This window comes from Callorhinchus milii, unplaced genomic scaffold (assembly GCF_018977255.1).
Source record: "Callorhinchus milii isolate IMCB2004 unplaced genomic scaffold, IMCB_Cmil_1.0 Scaffold635, whole genome shotgun sequence".
In the NCBI taxonomy this organism is placed as follows: domain Eukaryota; kingdom Metazoa; phylum Chordata; class Chondrichthyes; order Chimaeriformes; family Callorhinchidae; genus Callorhinchus; species Callorhinchus milii.
Genome location: NW_024705376.1, coordinates 1 through 20,285, shown reverse-complemented (window position 1 = coordinate 20,285; position 20,285 = coordinate 1). Strand labels below are relative to the sequence as shown.

General features: G+C 50.1%; 1 non-coding gene across 1 annotated transcript; it reads right to left on the bottom strand.

Annotated features, from left to right (window-relative positions):
- Nucleotides 1-6,238: 6,238 nt before the first annotated feature.
- Nucleotides 6,239-6,311, bottom strand: trnar-ccu. Its single transcript has one exon. It is a non-coding gene; the product is annotated as a tRNA-Arg (tRNA).
- Between the last annotated feature and the right edge of the window lie 13,974 nt (nucleotides 6,312-20,285).

The following is a 20,285-nucleotide window of genomic DNA, read 5'->3' as shown; positions in this document are numbered from 1 at the left end:
ATCAGAGGAGGGGCCTGAGGGGGGGGTCAGGGGAAGGGCCTAAGGGACATCACGGGACGATTCACCGCTCCGCTACTCAGGGTGGGGTCGTCTGGCACGACCACCCGAATGTGACATTGTGGCCGTCGCTCTGCATCCACATCAGCGGCCGCGCGGAAGCTGAAGAACGCGGATGTCCAGTGTGGGCATGGGGTCAGCGAGTTACAACAACCAACGATGCAAACAACGCGATGGGAGAGAGAGAGACACGCAAACTACAAATATACAGCAGCAGGCGTCAGGGTCGGGATCGAACCCACGACCTCCTGTACACCAGGCGAGGTAGTCAACATCTCATAGCCACCGTGATGATGATGAGAGAGACACGCAAACTCCAAATATACAGCAGCAGGCGTCGTCAGGGTCGGGATCGAACCCAAGACCTCCTGCGTGCCAGGCGAGGTAGTCAACATCTCATAGCCAGCGCGGTACTCACAGCTGCAACATCTCATAGCCAGCGTGGTACTCACAGCTGTAACATCTCATAGCCAGCGCGGTACTCACAGCTGTAACATCTCATAGCCAGCGTGGTACTCACAGCTGCCACATCTCATAGCCAGCGCGGTACTCACAGCTGCAACATCTCATAGCCAGCGTGGTACTCACAGCTGTAACATCTCACAGCCAGCGTGGTACTCACAGCTGTGACATCTCATAGCCAGCGTGGTACTCACAGCTGCAACATCTCATAGCCAGCGTGGTACTCACAGCTGCGACATCTCATAGCCAGCGTGGAACTCACAGCTGCTACATCTCATAGCCAGCGCGGTACTCACAGCTGTGACATCTCATAGCCAGCGTGGTACTCACAGCTGTAACATCTCATAGCCAGCGTGGTACTCACAGCTGTGACATCTCATAGCCAGCGCGGTACTCACAGCTGTGACATCTCATAGCCAGCGTGGTACTCACAGCTGTGACATCTCATAGCCAGCGTGGTACTCACAGCTGCAACATCTCATAGCCAGCGTGGTACTCACAGCTGCTACATCTCATAGCCAGCGTGGTACTCACAGCTGTGACATCTCATAGCCAGCGTGGTACTCACAGCTGTGACATCTCATAGGCAGCGTGGTACTCACAGCTGCCACATCTCATAGCCAGCGTGGTACTCACAGCTGTGACATCTCATAGCCAGCGTGGTACTCACAGCTGTGACATCTCATAGGCAGCGTGGTACTCACAGCTGCAACATCTCATAGCCAGCGTGGTACTCACAGCTGTAACATCTCATAGCCAGCGTGGTACTCACAGCTGCACATCTCATAGCCAGCGTGGTACTCACAGCTGTGACATCTCATAGCAGCGTGGTACTCACAGCTGCACATCTCATAGCCAGCGTGGTACTCACAGCTGTAACATCTCATAGCCAGCGTGGTACTCACAGCTGTAACATCTCATAGCCAGCGTGGTACTCACAGCTGTGACATCTCATAGGCAGCGTGGTACTCACAGCTGCCACATCTCATAGCCAGCGTGGTACTCACAGCTGTAACATCTCATAGCCAGCGTGGTACTCACAGCTGCAACATCTCATAGCCAGCGTGGTACTCACAGCTGTGACATCTCATAGGCAGCGTGGTACTCACAGCTGCCACATCTCATAGCCAGCGTGGTACTCACAGCTGTAACATCTCATAGCCAGCATGGTACTCACAGCTGTCCAGCCAGAAGACGGTGGGAGGAGGGAAGCCGTGGGGAGGAGGGCGGCAGTGCAGAACGGCCGGGGAGCCCACGGCGGCCATGACAGGCGCCAGCTGCTCACGCGGCCACCGCGGGGCACCTGCAGGGTACAGACAAAGTCTCCCCGTGTAGCCTTCGCAGGGCGTTGGGGCAAGTGCTGCCAGCGAGTTGGTGGTCAGCACCGGGCCGCCTTTGTCTCCCCGATGGTGACGTGTTTACATGGCGCATTAGGTACGCGTTTGAGGCTGAGTCGACCTAGGGAGGCCCAGGACGGGTTCAGCACTTTGTGTGTGGGGAGTGGTGGTGCAGCGGTTAGCGCCCTGTGTGTGTGTGTGTGAGTGGGGAGTGGTGGTGCAGCGGTTAGCACACCCTGTGTGTGTGTGAGTGAGTGAGTAGTTGACGGTGCGAGCGTGCCCCCCCCCCACTCACGCGCCAGCCTCACGGTGATGTTGTTGCTGAGCGCCGTGCCCGCCCGGTTCCCCGCCCAGCAGCGGTAGATCCCCTGGTAGCGCTGCACCGCCGCGGTGACGTCACCGTCACCGTCACCGCCACCGTCACCACTGGACTCCGCCGCCACCGCCGCCAAGTCGACGGTGAAGGTCCCCGAGCCATCCCCACGGCGCCGCACGTGGGGGTCACTGTCGGGGTCAAAGCTGCCCCCGTCCTTGCTCCACCAGAAGCTGCAGCACAGGCGGGGAGGGGGGAGGGGGGGGAGTGGGGGGGGGGAGGGAGGGAGGGGGAGGGGGGGTAGGGAGGGGAGGGGGGAGGGAGGGGGAGGGAGGGAGGGGAGGGGGAGGGAGGGGAGGGAGGAGGGGGAGGGAGGAGGAGGGGAGGTGGGGATGGGATGGAGGGAGGGGAGGGAAGGGAGGGAGGAGGAAGGGAGAGAGTTAATTCGGGATGGAGGGAGGAAGGGGGGTAGGGAGATGGGGAGGGGGGTAAGTCGGGAGTGAGGGGAGATGTAGTGAGGGATGGATGGAGGAGTGTGCAGCGTACGTGGGCGCTGGGTTGCCGCGTGCTTCACACTGCAGCACCACGTTGTCACGTGGGTCGACGATGTAGTCCTCGCGCGATTGCCACGTGATGGACGGGGGCTGGGTGACTGCGAGAGACCAACGGGTCAACAACAAAGTTGAGTTGATGGACTTGGGTGGATGAGTGATGGGTGTAGTTTCAAGTTTCAAGTTCATGTAGTGGGTGTAGAGCCCTGTGAGACATTCGGCTCTTGAATCGGGTGCAACCGCAACAAACAAAAACAAAAACACGAACAAAAAACATCTTAAAGTGACGATGTGACTGAGTGCTAAAAGCAAATCCAAGAAGAGACAGCAAAATATTGCAGAAAAATCACCGTACACCAACGCTGTGTGCAAACATCCCAGTGGGATGCAAGTCAAACAACAACAACAACAACCGCAAGACAACTTAGATTAACGCCATCAGTCTAACTCTGTACTACAACAAACAAACATGGCCAAACCAAAGAACTTTTCGAAAATCACCAAAATAAAGCCATGAAAGCAATGCAACAGTGCAGGTCATAGGAACTGTGACGGAGTTTTCACAATAAACGATGTAAACAACATGTACCACCAAACCCTGCAGCCACAGCTGGCTGCATGGGTCGCTCCACAACAGCAGGAGGAGCATCAGTCGGAGTGTCAACATTTTTCAATGTACCTTTAAGATCAGCGCACTAAATCAAAACACAGATCATACTTTGCAGCGATCATCCAGAGCGAAACATTGTATTTTAGGCCACTAAATTGCAGTGGCAGTTAGGGGTGTACAACTCCTCTAGAGCAGTTTTGAGTGAAGATCTCATAGGTAGAGATTCAAATTGCAGTTTATTGGCGACAGCATTCCAGACCCTGGGGGCATCAATAGCAAAGGCCCTTCCTCCAGTGTTTGTACGGCAATAGGGAATGTGAAGCTGGTAAATGAGCGAAGACCTTAGGTGTTTCGATTTAAAGCTTTCGTGACTGCAGGGATTCATCTTATTGGTTAAACGCAAGCAGCCGTCCTCAGGTGAAGACCAGGTCTGTCGGGGAGACAGCATCTGACGCTGTCTCCCCGACAGACCTGGTCTTCTGCTTGCGTTGTGGCCGAAACGTCGTGAGAATTATTTTACTATGTTTTATTTTTATTATTTTATTATTTCCCTTTTACGTGACTTTACCGAAAGAACCAAGAAGATGAATCCCTGCAGTCACGAAAGCTTTACATCGAAATTACATTTTTAATTTTTATTATTAAAAACATAAAATATTTTATTTTCATTATTTTATTATTTCCCTTCTACGTGACTTTACCGAAAGAATCAAGAAGATGGACCTTAGGTGCTGTAGGGGGGGGGTATCAGCTGCTTAACGGGAGGGGGGTGTTTGCTACTCACGGTCAAGGGGCAGGACGAGGGGCTGCTCACAAAGAGCGCCGAGCTGCAGCAGCAGCAGCAGAGACGCCACCACGAGGTGGGGGGCGGCGGTGGTGGTGGAGAAAGAAGACGCCATCGGGGTGGGGGGGGGCTTCCTTCACTTGGCTAGGAGGGGAGGAGAAGAGGGAGGGGAGGGAGAGGGGAGGGAGGAAGGGAGGGGTGGGAGGGAGGTGAGAGAGGGGTGGGAGGGAGGGGAGAAGGGAGGTGAGAGAGGGGGGGGAGGGAGAGAGGGGTGGGAGGGAGGGAGGGAAGGGGAGGGGAGGGTGGAAGGGAGGGAGGGTGGGAGGGAGGTGAGAGAGGGGGGGAGGGAGGGGGGGAGGGAGGAAGGGGAGGAGGGAGGGAGGGGAGGAGAGAGGGGTGGGAGGAGGGAGGTGAGAGAGGGGTGGGAGGGAGGGGGGGAGGGGACGAGGGATAGAGGGAGAGAGGGGTGGGGGGAGAGGGAGGAGTGGTGGAGGGGAGGAGGGAGGGAGGTGAGAGAGGGTGGGAGGGAGGGGGAGAGGGAGGGGAGGAGGGAGGGAGGGGTGGGAGGGAGGGGGAGGAGCAAGAGGGAGGGGGGAGGGAGTAGGAGGGGAGGGGCGGCAGGAGGGGGAAGGATGGGAGGGAGATTTGGGGGTCTTACAATGGAACATCTGTGACGTGTTGTTTGTCTACTAAAAGCCATCCAGGCAGCGAATTTCAGTCACGTAGGGGAAAATAAATAGTAATAAATAAATTATAGAATGATAGAAATTATAGAAATAAAATTATTATAATATTATTTTATATTATTTAATTTCTATAATTTTTCCCATCATTTTATTATTTAATATTTATTTTTTATTTTTCCCTGACTTTACCGAAAAAACCTAAGAGTATGAATCCTTGCAGTCACGAATGCTTCAAATCTAGAAGCATTGAGGTGTTTTAGAAATACAGATGAAGGTCTTCATTCCGGTGAGCTATCAAGTTCTTTTACACAAACGCCGAGGAAGGTCACGGGGTCAGGACATGAGAACATTCAGTACAAAAGCACGATAAGTGAAGGAAAGGTGGACAAATCACTTGTAAAAAATTAACCCGTGAAAACAAAGTTTTTCACTATAAATCCTTTATATGCGTGGCATCGGTTTTATTTTATTATTCATTTCTGTTTTTCTTGAGTAAGAGTTTCATTTTTATCACATTGGTATTTTAAATTAAATATAAGGGAAGTCGTATATAAGGATTATAAGGTTTTCAGTTTTTGTATGATTGTTTATATTGTACATTTTTGTTGTTTTCTTGAATAATTTTCTGTATTTAGGAAAAATATATGATTGTGTTAGTGAAATTTTTTTCCCTAAAAAGTGGAAAATTTTGGAAAAATGTTTCACGAAAATAAATTGTCACGCACAACGAGTCTGTGTGCAAAATATCAGCTCGATTGGATCACGGGAAGTGGGTTAAAAAACGACCGAAAGATTTGCACGGTCGTAAGCAAGCAAGTGAACTTAATATAAAGGATTTAATAATAATAGAAATGGATATGTATTTTCCCCTTTTATTCTCTGCTTTATCAATGTTGATAATTGTCACCAAAGTACACTGTTTAAAACTCTTATTCTTAGGTTTTTTCGGTAAAGTCACGTAGGTAAAACATTAAAATTAATAAAAGTAAAAAAAAGTAAAATTTTACTTTTATTAATTTTAATGTTTTACCTACGTGAATTTACCTAAAAAAACCTAAGAATATGAATCCTTGCAGTCACGAAAGCTTCAAATCTAGAATGTTTAAAGCTCTCTTGATTAGAAGCTTTCGTGACTTCAGGAATCCATACTCTTTGGTTCTTTCGGTAAATTCACGTAGGTGTAAAATAAAATAAATCACGACGTTTCGGGCTCAACACAAGCGTCATCATCAACACAAGCATCCATCATCATCACAGCGTCCTCATCATCACCTGATGATGGGCACTAGACCGACGTAACTTTACCGAAGACCAAAGAGTATACTGAACACTGTTTTTAAAACTCTCTTCTATAGGCACAGCGCCATTTTGGCTTTTTCATTATCAGATTCGTTAACTTGGCATTTTGATTTTACAAAATGAACTGCTTTTTCTCAGCAACCCCAGGTGGGACTCGAACCCACAATCCCTGGCTTAGGAGGCCAGTGCCTTGTCCATTAGGCCACTGGGGCTACATGTAGCATGATGAAAACCTGGCTTATGTACAGACTTCGTAAATAAACTCACAATTAAAAAATATATGTTTTTCCCCTTTCGTCCCCTCTGTTTTATTCATGTTGATAATAGTTTTTTTCCTAAAAAGTGGAAAATTTTGGAATTTTTTTTCACGAAAATAAATTGTCACGCACAACGAGTCTGTGTGCAAAATGTCAGCTCGATGGATCACGGGAAGTGGTTTAAAAAAACGACTGAAAGATTTGCACGGTCCTAAGCGCGCAAGCAAGCAGTGAACTTAATATAAAAGGATTTAAAAATACGTCAATTTTCTTTGAGATTTGAAGCTTTCGTAACTGCAAGGATTCATACTCTTAGGTTTTTTCGGTAAAGTCACGTAGGGAAAACAATAAGAAAAATATTATAATAAATGAAAAATAACTAAATTACATCACAATTGAGTTATTTTTCGTTTATTGTAATTTTATAACTTTTCTTACCTACGTAGTTTTACCGAAAAAAACCTAAGAGTATATCAATTATCTGTATACCGATTAAATCTAGTTTAGTTGTATCTGTATATGGATAACACGTAGTTTAGCTGTATCTGTATATCGATAAAACAATATCGTGTTTTCATGTTATCTGTATATAGATAACGAATTAGTTAAGTTGAATAAGTATTTATAAATACATGAAATGATGGTTTTACCTTTCCTCTACTTTGCGTGGCGGTGACACTGATTCTGCCGAGTTGTTGAACTCAGCAGCAGCAGAAGGAGCAGTGCAGATGGATGGTGCATGTGATGTCGATCTGAATGTCACTTCTATTTACGATGGAGATGTGTTACAACGACCCTATCATCGTAAGTCGAAAATATCGTAAGTCGAAGATGGCCTCTAGCCTAGCCAGGAGTCTTACAGGGTGGTGGTAATCTAGCAAAACAGAGCAAGTTACAGTAGCGTACTGTATAGACTATATCCTGTGTGTGTTTATTAATTACAATACTGTATTGCACAGTAACATTTAAAGTAAAAAAACCAAGGTAAATTCTTAGCCTACCTATATGAACTGCAAATTAATATAAAGCTTATTTAGGAAACAATCCTATCTGCTATATAAAATAACACTTTTAACATACATTGAATATATCATATCGTGGTAACATTGAAATGAAATCGCTAAAGCTACGTATCATAGTGTAGTGTATAGTGTAGTGTATAGTAATAGTGTAGTGTATAGTGTAGTGTATAGTGTAGTGTATAGTATAGTGTAGTGTATGTAATAGTGTATAGTAATAGTGTAGTGTATAGTGTAGTGTATTGTAATAGTGTAGTGTATATATAGTGTATAGTGTAGTTTATATTGTGTATAGTAATAGTTAGTGTATAGTGTAGTGTATAATAATAGTGTTGTGTATAGTGTAGTGTATAGTGTAGTGTATAGTGTAGTGTATAGTAATAGTGTAGTGTATAGTAATAGTGTATAGTGTAGTGTATATTAGTGTAATGTAGTAAATAAAATCGCTCAAGCTACGTATCATAAATGCATTCACCCGTGGCCAATTACAGCCAACGTTAGTTGAGCGTGGACAATTGACCCAAGCCGACACGTAACATTAATAAAAGAATGTTTAAAAATATTTATTTTTAAATATTTTAATGATAGAATATAGTGTTGTCATCAGTATGACGTAAGTATATCAAGTTTGCAGTCGATGCCACATTGGGAAGTGGGTTAAAATTGAGTTAACCGATTTGAGGATACAAAAACAACGACACGACAACGTGTAAAATTGGAATCATGGAGAGTATCTATATGGACAAGGCGCTCTACCTACAGCATGTACCGCTATAGACCTTGTGCATGTGTAGTAGTACCGCAGTAATTACCCTGTAATCGGATTATTTGTATGTGGTAAGGGTAAAAGTAGTCTCGTTGTTTTTCTTACTCTTAGTTTTTTTCGGTAAAGGCACGTAGGTTAAATAAGAAAAATAAATAATAATACGTAAAATAAGTCGATGTATTTTTATTTTATTTTATTATAATTTTTTTTATTTTTTTTACCGACGTGACTTTACCGAAAAACAACCCGCTAAGAGTATGAACCCTTGCAGTCACGAAACTTCAAATCTAGAATCGCTGCTTTTCCCTTTAACCTCCACCTTGCCGGGCCTACACGCACACACTCACCCCCCACTCGCTCGCTCACTCACCCACACAGCAGGAGGATGAGGTGGAGGAGGTGGTGATGAGAGACTTGCTTGTGGAGGTGTCAGTCCCAGCACCACAGCAATGGTGGAGCAGCAGTTGCCCAGCAAGAACCCAGCCAGCACCAGCAGCTTGACTGCAGCAGCGTCTGTGTTCCAGGGCTCCGTGTAGACTCAGCTCTGTTGACTCAACACGCCCCTTGCAAGGGCTGGCTCGACTCTGGCGAATAGTCGATGGTTCCCGCTGAGCTGTGCGGATTTAAGTTTCACAATCCTGGAATGCGTTGCGCAATACCCACGTCTAGAGTCAACATCGCGTAGGGTAGACTCTGTCTACTGCTGGGTGAGGAGGAGGGGTACAGGGGGTACGGGGGTGCGGGGGGGGCAGTGTTGAGTCTATGGTGCAGTGTTGAGTCTATGGTGCAGTGTTGAGTCTATGGTGCAGTGTTGAGTCTATGGTGCAGTGTTGAGTCTATGGTGCAGTGTTGAGTCTATGGGCAATGTTGAGTCTATGGGCAGTGTTGAGTCTATGGTGCAGTGTTGAGTCTATGGACAGTGTTGAGTCTATGTGTAATGTTGAGTCTATGGTGCAGTGTTGAGTCTATGGTGCAGTGTTGAGTCTATGGTGCAGTGCTGAGTCTATGGGCAGTGTTGAGTCTATGGTGCAGTGTTGAGTCTATGGTGCAGTGCTGAGTCTATGGGCAGTGTTGAGTCTATGGTGCAGTGTTGAGTCTATGGGTAGTGTTGAGTCTATGGTGCAGTGTTGAGTCTATGGGCAGTGTTGAGTCTATGGGCAGTGTTGAGTCTATGGTGCAGTGTTGAGTCTATGGGCAGTGTTGAGTCTATGGGCAGTGTTGAGTCTATGGGTAGTGTGAGTTTATGGGCAGTGCTGAGTGTATGGGTAGTGTTGAGTCTATGGGCAGTGTTGAGTCTATGGGCAGTGTTGAGTCTATGGTGCAGTGTTGAGTCTATGGTGCAGTGTTGAGTCTATGGGCAGTGCTGAGTCTATGGTGCAGTGTTGAGTCTATGGGCAGTGCTGAGTCTATGGTGCAGTGCTGAGTCTATGGTGCAGTGTTGAGTCTATGGGCAGTGCTGAGTCTATGGTGCAGTGCTGAGTCTATGGGCAGTGCTGAGTCTATGGGCAGTGCTGAGTCTATGGGCAGTGCTGAGTCTATGCCATAGAGTTTTTTTTCACCCGTGTGACTTAAGAACCAAAGAGTATGGAACGATGCCTGCAGTCACGAAGGCTTCAAATCACGACTGAAGAATCCGCGAGATAAAAATGAGAGCAGTCGAGGGCGAAGAGGAATGCGTCGCGTGAGACTGACGGGGCGTCGTGGTTTTTATTGCGACTTTCTGCCGCGGTGCAGTCTGACCCAGCGCCCCCACTGGGCTGCAAAGCACGTCGGCTTCCTCCAGGAGAAACACAAAATATAATTTCTAGATTTGAAGCTTTCGTGACTGCAAGGATTCATATTCTTAGGTTTTTTTCGGTAAAGTCACGTAGGTAAACATCAAAATTAATGAAAATAAAATAAAACAAAAATCACGACGTTTCGGAGGCAACACAAGTCCCCACCTGATGACGGAGACTTGTGTTGCCTCCGAAACGTCGTGATTTTTGTTTATTTTATTTTCATTAATTTTGATGTTTACCTACGTGACTTACCGAAAAAAAAACCTAAGAATACAAAATATCATCCTGACAATTGTCACAGCTGAGTCACGGAACCATTAGACAGACTCGATTCCCGCTCGCGGCCAACATCTGAACCGGTCACGGCCTCCCCTAGGTAGACTCGGCCTCAAATGAGTAGCTGGTGCGGTGTGTAAACATCGCCACTGGGGAGACAAAGGCGGCCGGGCGTGGTGCTGGACACCCACCCCCTCGTGTGCCGTGTCAGCCTTCATAGGTGCTGCTACTCGCTAACGGCACTTGCCCCTACAGTCTGTTACAGGCTACACGGGGGATCTTTGTGTGTCGCTGTGTGTGTGCGTGTGTGTGCGTGTCAAGGTGTGTGCGTGTGCGTGCGTGTGTGCGTGCGCGTGTGTGTGCGTGTGCGTGTGTGTGTTGCGTGTGGGGGAGTGGTGGTGTAGCGGTTAGCGCTACGCTGCGCTATGAACCTAGCGACCCGGGTTCGATTCCCGCTCACGGCCAACACCGGTGACGATTATCTGAACCGGTCCTGGGCCTCCCCTAGGTCGACTCAGCCTCAAATTAGTACCTGGTCGGGTGTATACATCGCCACTGGAGAGACAAAGGCGGTCGGGCGTGTACCGTACCGGCCTTCATAGTTGCTCACTAACTGCATTCCCCTCCAGTCTGTTAAGGCTACACGGGGGATCTTTATCGTTGTGTTGTATACACTCTACATATGTATACACAGAGTGTACGTATGCACACACAAGCCACGTAAGTCGCTTGCTTGCTACAGCGGCAATGCGGGTTGGGGGGGTGGAGATCGGTGGGCAGAGGAGCGCCGCTCACAACAACGCCGGAGCGCCGGGTGGATAAAACGCGGCTGGTGCTACCACCTTGGCAATGGCACCCCCCCGCCCCCCAAAGTCGTTCAACCCGTAGCGCCGCCTGGGTTCCGTCTCGTGCCCCCCACCACCTCCTTGCCAGCGGTGCCTTGCGGACACTTCACGTGGCCTCAGAAGTGCACCTAGCCTGGCACGCACAGCGACGCGGACGTGGCCGTGCAGCTACTACACGTGTAGTAGCTACTATATATGCGTGGGTGTGTGTGCGCGTGGGTGTGTGTGTGCGTGTGTGTGTATATAGTGTGTGCGTGTGTGTGTGCGTGTGTGTGTGCGCGCGCGTGTGTGTGTGCGGCGTGTGCGTGCGTGTTGTGTGCGCGTGTGTGTGTGTGCGTGTGCGCGCGTGTGTGTGTGTGCGTGCGTGTGTGTGCACGTGTGCGCACGTGTGTGTGCGCGCGTGCGTGCGTGTGCGTGCGCGTGTGTGTGTGCACGTGCGTGTGTGTGCGCGCGGTGTGTTGTGTGTGCGCGTGTGCGTGCGTGTGTGTGTGTGTGCGCGTGTGTGTGCACGCGTGTGTGTGCGATAGGGTAGCGGCCTGCATCCTGTGGGGGTGCGATAGACATTCGTGGTGGGTACAACCCAAGGGCAAGTGGCCGGGCTCGGGATGGAATATCCAGGTAAACGTGCGGCGAGCAAACGTCAGTCTCCTGCGCAGGCGACGTGGAATGCCACTCGCTGGGAGTGCAGCGCGGCGACGGGTGCACGGTGACCTCGAAGGTCAACGGCAAGAGGTCACCACACATTGCAATCGTTTCCTTTTGCTAAATCCCACAGCTGTTGCAAAGTGTAAAGGGGAGAGACAGAAGAATGAGGTTAGCGGGGAGAGGTCTGGGCGTGCACGGAGGGGAGCAGAGCAAGGTGAGCGCGGATTGGTAGGAGAGTGCGCGGAGGCAAGTAGCCGCAATACGACAACCCCGACTTGCCCCATGTCACAAAGACAAAGCCACACACGCACAGCCGACCCGCGCCCTGTGCGGACTGGGCGGTGAGTGTGAACACGGCTCCACAGATGCCCCCGGAAGCGGTGAGGAGCTGCAGCTTGGCCGCCTGCCATCGGTCAAACCCGGCCCTCGGTAGAAGGTCGAAGTCTCCGACCTTCACAGACACACAGTCGCCATGAACACAGTTACAACAACATGCATCCAGCTGTTTCTCGTCGGTTGCATGCCCTGTTAACATTCACGTCAGACTAAATATCCCATGCCTGTAAACGGGAAATAGGATGGCGATCATATCAATTGATGTCCTTCAGCCAGTGGTGAAAATCCATTGGATGGACGTAGAAAAATCCACATCGCCATGATGTAGGAGATGCCTTTCACAGGACAACCAATCTTGGTTCCCCAAAAAGGTGTACATATTTTATTGACGGGATGTTTCACAGACATCAGAAGTTTCTAATCTAAAACTATAAACTCTTTCGTATGTCACCAGGTCAGGCCCACTGTGCGAAACAGCTGTTCACAGAAGCGAGCTGGCCACAAGTGATAGCCCAACAAAGTGGCTTGTCACGTGCACACTTACAGGACCAACATACTCTAAACACACTGTGTCTAAATGTGGAGGGTTAAACCAGAGGACCTGGAGAAAAATCCACGCGACCACGGGGAGAGAGACATGCAAACTCCAAACATACAGGTGTTAGGGTTGGGCTCGAACCCACGACCTCCTGTATACCAGGCGAGGTAGTTAACATCTCCTAGCCACCGTGGGCTCGAACCATCGACCTCCTGTATACCAGGCGAGGTAGTTAACATCTCATAGCCACTACAGCGCCACATAGATGGAGGCTGCATGGGTCAACCCAGATGGCAGAGGCTCTTTTGCCACCATGGAAAAAAATGCAATAATTTCCTATTTATTATGTTAAATTTTATTATTTTATTATTTCCCTTCTACGTGACTTTACCGAAAAGAACCAAGAAGATGAATCCCTGCAGTCACGAAAGCTTTAAATCGAAATAAACTTGCATAACTAGACCTGAATGTAAAAGTATTATTTGATGGATTGGGAAATCAATGGCTTCTACACACACACAACAACAACCGCCATTCGCCACTAAGTGGCGGTGACGTCACCACGACGCTTGTGCCAGGCCATGTGCACCTTGAGGCCACGTGAAGTGTCGAACGCCCGCTGGCAGGAGGTCACGGGGCAGACCCAGGTGCCACGGGTCGACTGACGAGATGACCGAGATGACTGGCTGATGCACCACCTGTGCCCCCTACTGTGCCAACTTGCTGTGCTTTAGCCACCCGGCGCTCCGCTCGTTGTTGTGAGCGTCGCTCCTCCGCCCTCCGTTGTTGTTGGAGGGCGACTGCCTCCAACTGCCCAGTAGCGTCCTTCACGAGCCTCCTCCACAGAGGCCGATCTTGACACCGCTGGTACCAGTCATCGGCAAGTCCACTCAGCTCCACGTCCTCCTGTACCACATCACTCCATCTCTTCTCTAGCCCGTGCCGCGCCCGTTTAGCCCCCTCGATCCGGCCGAACAAAAGCTGTTTAGGCATGCGGTGGCTGGGCATGCGGGCTACATGACCCAGCCAACGCAGCCTTGCCTGCCGGAGGAGCTCACCGATGGGACTTTGCCAGATCTTTCAAGGATTTGTGAGCTCCTCACACAATCCAGCCTGGTTAAACCCAGGATGGATCGTAGGCAGGCCAGCCTAAATGTTTCAACCGGCGAAGATGCTCCATTAGGGGGGTCCACGTTTCGCAAGCGTAGAGAAGGGAGGGAATGACCGTGGCCGAGAAGACCTGAAGCTTCGTGCGGAGCGACAGACCAGGTAGCTTCCACACAGCGTTACGCAACCGATGAAAAGATATTGCCGCTCGACTGATTCGGAGTGAGACCTCTGCTGTAAACTGGAGCCGGTCATAGCACACTGCCCAGGTATGGGAAACTCTCCACTCTCTCCACAACTGCCCCATCACCGATTGGGAGTTGTGGGGGTGGAGTGTCCGATGGTACAAAATACCCAGGCAGGTGCTTAGTTTTGGTGGGGCTGATGGTAAGGCCCCACCTCTTAGTGGCACGCTCCAGTCTCAGCAGCAGCGTCTCCAACTCCTCTCTGAATGAGCAGCTATTACCAATCATCGGCATACATAACGTGGTTGACCAATAGGGAGCCATCCCTTGATCGCACCCGGGCATCGATCAGCCTCCCATTATATCTGTACCAGATGGAAATTCCTCCGGTACAGCTATTGAAGGCTTCACGAACTACGTGGTCGAAATAGATGTTAAATAATGTGGGAGCCAGAGGACATCCCTGTCGCACCCCAAGGTGTACAGGGAATGGCTCCGACTCCCGGCCACGTAGTTTTACCCGGGCCCGCTCACCATCATGAAGGTCCTTAATGATCGTGAGCAGAGGGTCAGGGACTCCGAAAGCACGAAGAACAACCCAGAGCCCAGGCCTACTGATGGTATCATAGGCCTTGACCAGGTCAATAAAGCAGAGATGTAGGTCTTGTTGGAATTCCCTACACCTCTGCTGTAGCAGACGGACAGAAAATATGGCATCTGTGCAGGACCGCCCTTTCCTGAAACCGCATTGGGGCTCCGCAAGCCTCTCCTCAGCGTGCCTAGCAAGGCGATGTTGAATAATCCTTGCCAGGACCTTTCCCGGCACACTGAGGAGTGAGATGCCCCTGTAGTTGTTACAGTCTGTGCGGTCCCCCTTCTTAAAGAGGGGGCACCACCAGGGCATCCTTCCAATCCTGCGGAACCCGTCCAGTGGTCCAGACTGTTGTTATGATGTCATATAGGGCAGTCTGTGCACAAACGCCACCCTCCCTCAGCATTTCGCTTGGGAGATCATCTCTGCCCGGTGCCTTTCCTGGTCTCAGACTCCGGATCGCCTTCAGTACTTCCTCAACAGCTGGCACCTCAGCCAGCCACTCACAGGGGGTGACCTCTTCCAATATTTGAGGCACCGCAGCCTCAGCAGGGTTATCCCCACTTGTGCCATGATGTTTTCCTGGCTGAGAGATTTCCCTCCCCAGGACCTCACAGAAATGCTCAGCAAATCTGCAAACTTGTTCCTGGGGGTCGGAGATTGGATACCGTTTTTTCCCCTAATGATGGTAATAGGTGTGGCGCTGCAGGTTACTTTTTTATGGAGTTAAATAGTGATTTGTGATCGCGGGCCACTGAGGCAGACTCCATCTCCTCAGAACCCACGACCACCACCCATCCTTGCAGCGCCTTACGCTCTCCGAACCTCCGAGCGAAGGCTGCGTAAACCTCCTCATTCTCGACGTGGGATGCTGTAGCCGATGAGAGTGGGCCTGTCGCTTTTTCTCAATTAACCTGAACACCTCCTCCTTCAGCCAGGTTCTGGGGGTCTGGACCGCATACCAGACCTCCCAGAAACCCTGGCTGACACATACACACATACACACACACACATACACCACACATACACACACACATACATATACACATACACACACGTACACACACACGAATATAAACACGTACACACGCAAACAAAGCTAAGACAAAGATCCCCCGTATAGACATCGCAGGCTGGAGGGGCAAGTGCTGTTCGTGAGGATCACCCAGCCAAGGCCCGAGACGTCACCCGAGTGCTTTAGGGGTGGCCAGCACCACTCCTGGCCGCCTTTGTCTTCCCAGTGGCGGTGTCTACGCACTCCGCCAGCTGACTCATTCCAGACTGAGTCCATCTGGACTCACACGGCGTGCACGCCAGCACTGCACCTTGCACAAAGCACCCCACCCCACCCCTGTGTAGACTTTGTCTTATTGCTGTCTGTAAGTGAAGGTTGTGAGGCCATTCGGTGTGACGAGCAGCACGGCTTGGCCGCCTTTGTCATCCCAAATGCTGGTGTTTGCCACACCGCACCGGGGAACTACTTTAAGGCTGAGTCCACCTAGGGAAGGTTCAAACGTGGCTCTGACGTCACTTGTCACCGATGAGAGCCGTGAACAATGCATTTCGCAGTACCCACGTCTAGAGTCAACATCGCGTAGGGTAAACTCTGTCTACTGCTGGGTGAGGAGGAGGGGTACAGGGGGGGGGGGTGCGGTTGGATAAAGTTATTCAACGTACGGTGCGAAAGAAGTTCAACGTACAACACATCCATCCGAAGTGAATTATTGCACACCGAATAACTTGGTGACCAACACCACCACCACCAACAACACGAATGGTATAAAACTCATCATCAGCCCTGGTCTATCCACTGCTGGACAAAAAGCCTCATCCCCAAGGCGCCCCCCCTCCCCCCGCCAACTCTCACACGGCGCTCGCAATGCAACAGCAGCAACGACGGAAATCCACTCCCCTCTACACGGGAGCGGATTCAATTTCCATCGCTCCATCTCCACGGTGCGGTACGTCCCTGTGACCTGCCTCCTTTGGCTGCGGCTCCGTCACCAGTCTCGACCGCCGGCGAGAGTCGCCTCCCGTCCCCAGCCCACAAATGGTCCCGACCTCGTGCCGACATCGGGGCGACGTCGGCGTGGTGACTGATTGTGGGTGTTTGAGAGTTGCGGTCAAAACAAATCATCGTCAACGAGCCGACGTCGTCGCCTCCTCCTCGTGACACATCCCGGCAGCCACGCGGCCTTCTCCGAGCGCGTTGTGTTCGGCGCGTTGCGCGAAACTCTGGACCGGCTTCGACATCCGGTGCCTCGTCAGCGAGCCGGGCTCGCCACTCGCCGGCGAGTCGAGGGAAATATCGACGTCCTCGCACGCGTGGACTACATTTTTATCAACACTGAAAATATGTTTTATCAACACTTATCATATATGTGGAGGCCTTTGTCAGTCCACTGCCGGATGAAGGACTCTTCTACGCCGTGGGCATGCAGATGGGCACCACGGTGGCGAGGAGATGTTGACTACCTCGCCAGGTGTGCAGGAGGTCGTGGGTTTGATCACGACTCTGACGCCTGCTGCTGTATATTTGGAGTCTGCATCTCTCTCATCATCATCACGGTGGCGAGGAGATGTTGACTACCTCGCCTGGTGCGCAGGAGGTCGTGGGTTCGATCGAGAAATCGTTCCAGTTGCCAATCCTTATTTGGGCAAAGCCACGCCCAGTGACTGGCGGCTCATTAACATAAAGAGTTCGTTAAAGCCGTCACCAGTTTATTGCGACGGTCTCATTAACATAATTTATTCATATTTAGTTACAGAGCCGCTCGTTGTAGGAGGGGCGTGTCTCGTGCCCAGGAAGTGACGTCATGTCACCTACTACCGCGTGACGTCACGGGGTAACAGGAAGCTGTCGCCCCGCGCGTGCAGTGAAATCCGAGGTGAGAAATTCTCATCGTCGTGGTTGTTGTGGTTGTTGTTGTGGTTGTTGTTGTTGTGGTTGTTGTTGTTGTGGTTGTTGTTTACCAAGGTAGAGCCTCGCTCTCTCTCTCGTAGGGATGTCACTAGAGCAGCAGCAGCTTGTGAATCGATGTCCAAGTTGGAACTTTACAACGCGGGGCCTAGACACGCGGGGCCTTGCCTCCTGCCCTCGCCTGGTCGCGTTTGCTTTAATTCCCTCCCTTAAGTTTAATTTGTCTTCACGCGGCTCGCTACTTTGTCACTTTGGTTTATTGTAGATATTAACGCAGTTTTTTTTCGTTTTTTTACCAGCCCAAGCCCGCTTGAGCTGCTGTACCGCTCTTGTTTACAGAAGCTACCTGCCCACAACAACAACAAGGTAGGTGGGTGGGGTTTTGTCAACGTGTGTCAATGTTTTGACTTAAAACTTTAGTAACTGCAGCAATTCATATTCTTGGTTCTTTCGGTGAAGTCACGGAGATAGAAAATTTAATAAAAATAACATAATAAAATGAATAAAAGTAAACAAAATTGTAAATAAATAAAAAAACCCCACGACGTTTCGATCAAGTGGCATTTATTTGATGTTATTATCTGTTGTTATTGTCTATCTACGTGACTTTACCGAAAGAACCAAGAATACGTGTGGAAATGTGTATCGGTCAAAGACGCTGCACGCGTGCTGATGTTGACTCTAAATGTGGAGGGGAAACCCGGGAGATTCGGAGGAAAATCCACGCGACCACGGGAGAGAGAGAGAGCAAACTCCAAATATACAGCAGCAGGCGTCGTCAGGGTCGGGATCGAACCCACGACTCCTGTATACCAGGCGAGGTAGTTAACATCTCCAGCCACGGGAGAGAGAGAGACACGCAAACTCCAAATATACAGCAGCAGGCGTCAGGGTCGGGATCGAACCCACGACCTCCTGTATACCAGGCGAGGTAGTTAACATCTCCTAGCCACCGTGATGATGATGAGAGAGAGACACGCAAACTCCAAATATACAGCAGCAGGCGTCAGGGTCGGGATCGAACCCACGACCTCCTGTATACCAGGCGAGGTAGTTAACATCTCCAGCCACCGTGATGATGAGAGAGAGAGACACGCAAACTCCAAATATACAGCAGCAGGCGTCAGGGTCGGGATCGAACCCACGACCTCCTGTAACCAGGCGAGGTAGTTAACATCTCCTACCACCGTGATGATGATGAGAGAGACACGCAAACTCCAAATATACAGCAGCAGGCGTCAGGGTCGGGATCGAACCCACGACCTCCTGTATACCAGGCGAGGTAGTTAACATCTCCTAGCCACCGGATGATGAGAGAGAGAGACACGCAAACTCCAAATATACAGCAGCAGGCGTCAGGGTCGGGATCGAACCCACGACCTCCTGTATACCAGGCGAGGTAGTTAACATCTCACCACGATGATGAGAGAGAGAGACACGCAAACTCCAAATATACAGCAGCAGCGTCAGGGTCGGGATCGAACCCACGACCTCCTGTATACCAGGCGAGGTAGTTAACATCTCAGCCACCGTGGATGAGAGAGAGAGACACGCAAACTCCAAATATACAGCAGCAGGCGTCAGGGTCGGGATCGAACCCACGACCTCCTGTATACCAGGCGAGGTAGTTAACATCTCACCACCGTGATGATGAGAGAGAGACACGCAAACTCCAAATATACAGCAGCAGGCGTCAGGGTCGGGATCGAACCCACGACTTCCTGTATACCAGGCGAGGTAGTTAACATCTCACCACGGAGTACGAGGGCTTCCAGGCATATTTATGACCATTAGCCCTCTCATTGTGTGCAATAACAGCCTGTGTGATGAATTTGGGAAACTTTTTCACTACATCATGAATATATGAATAAGTATAGACGTGTAAGTCACGTGTGACTGTGTATATGCATTACTCTGTGTCTGACGTGTAGGTGGTGTGGATATAATTTTTTTCTGTCTGCAGCTGTCGCTTGGTCTGATGGAGCAAAGGCGCTCAGCACAGCTCAGTACGGCAAGGCAACAATGCGACCGGCGTGGATACAGCACGGAGCGGACTGGAAATTTGACACAGCACCAGAGAACTCACGCAGGAGAGAAACCCTTCAAGTGCAGTGTGTGTGTGAAGGCATTTTCACGGTCATATTATCTTAAAAGACACCAGAGAGCACACACGGGAGAGAAACCCTTCAAGTGTAGTGTGTGTGGGGTGGCATTTTCACAGTCAAATAATCTTAAAAGACACCAGAGAACACACATAGGAGAGAAACCTTTCAAGTGTACTCTGTGCGGGAAGGCATTTGCACAGTCATCTTCTCTTAAAAAACACCAGAGAATACACACGGGAGAGAAACCCTTCAAGTGCATTGTGTGTGGGAAGGCACTTTCACGGTCATCTGTTCTTAAAAGACACCAGAGAACACACACAGGAGAGAAACCTTTCAAGTGTACTCTGTGCGGGAAGGCGTTTTCTTTTTTACATCATCTCGTAAGACACCAGAGAACACACACGGGAGAGAAACCCTTCAAGTGCAGTGTGTGTGGGAAGGCATTTGCACATTCATCTACTCTTGTAACACACCAAAGAACACACACGGGAGAGAAACCCTTCAAGTGCACTGTGTGTGGGAAGGCATTTTCACAGTCATCTTCTCTTATAAACACCAGAGAACACACACGGGAGAGAAACCCTTCAAGTGCACTGTGTGTGGGAAGGCACTTTCACGGTCATCAGATCTTAAAAGACACCAGAGAACACACACGGGAGAGAAACCCTTCAAGTGCATTCTGTGCAGGAAGGCGTTTTCAGATTCTTCCAATCTTCAAGTACACCAGAGAAGACACAAGCATCAGAAGATCCACAAGGACTGGAGTGTGAAATCAGCTTGTGAAAGTCAAAGTGCTGCAATGAGCCCATCCCTC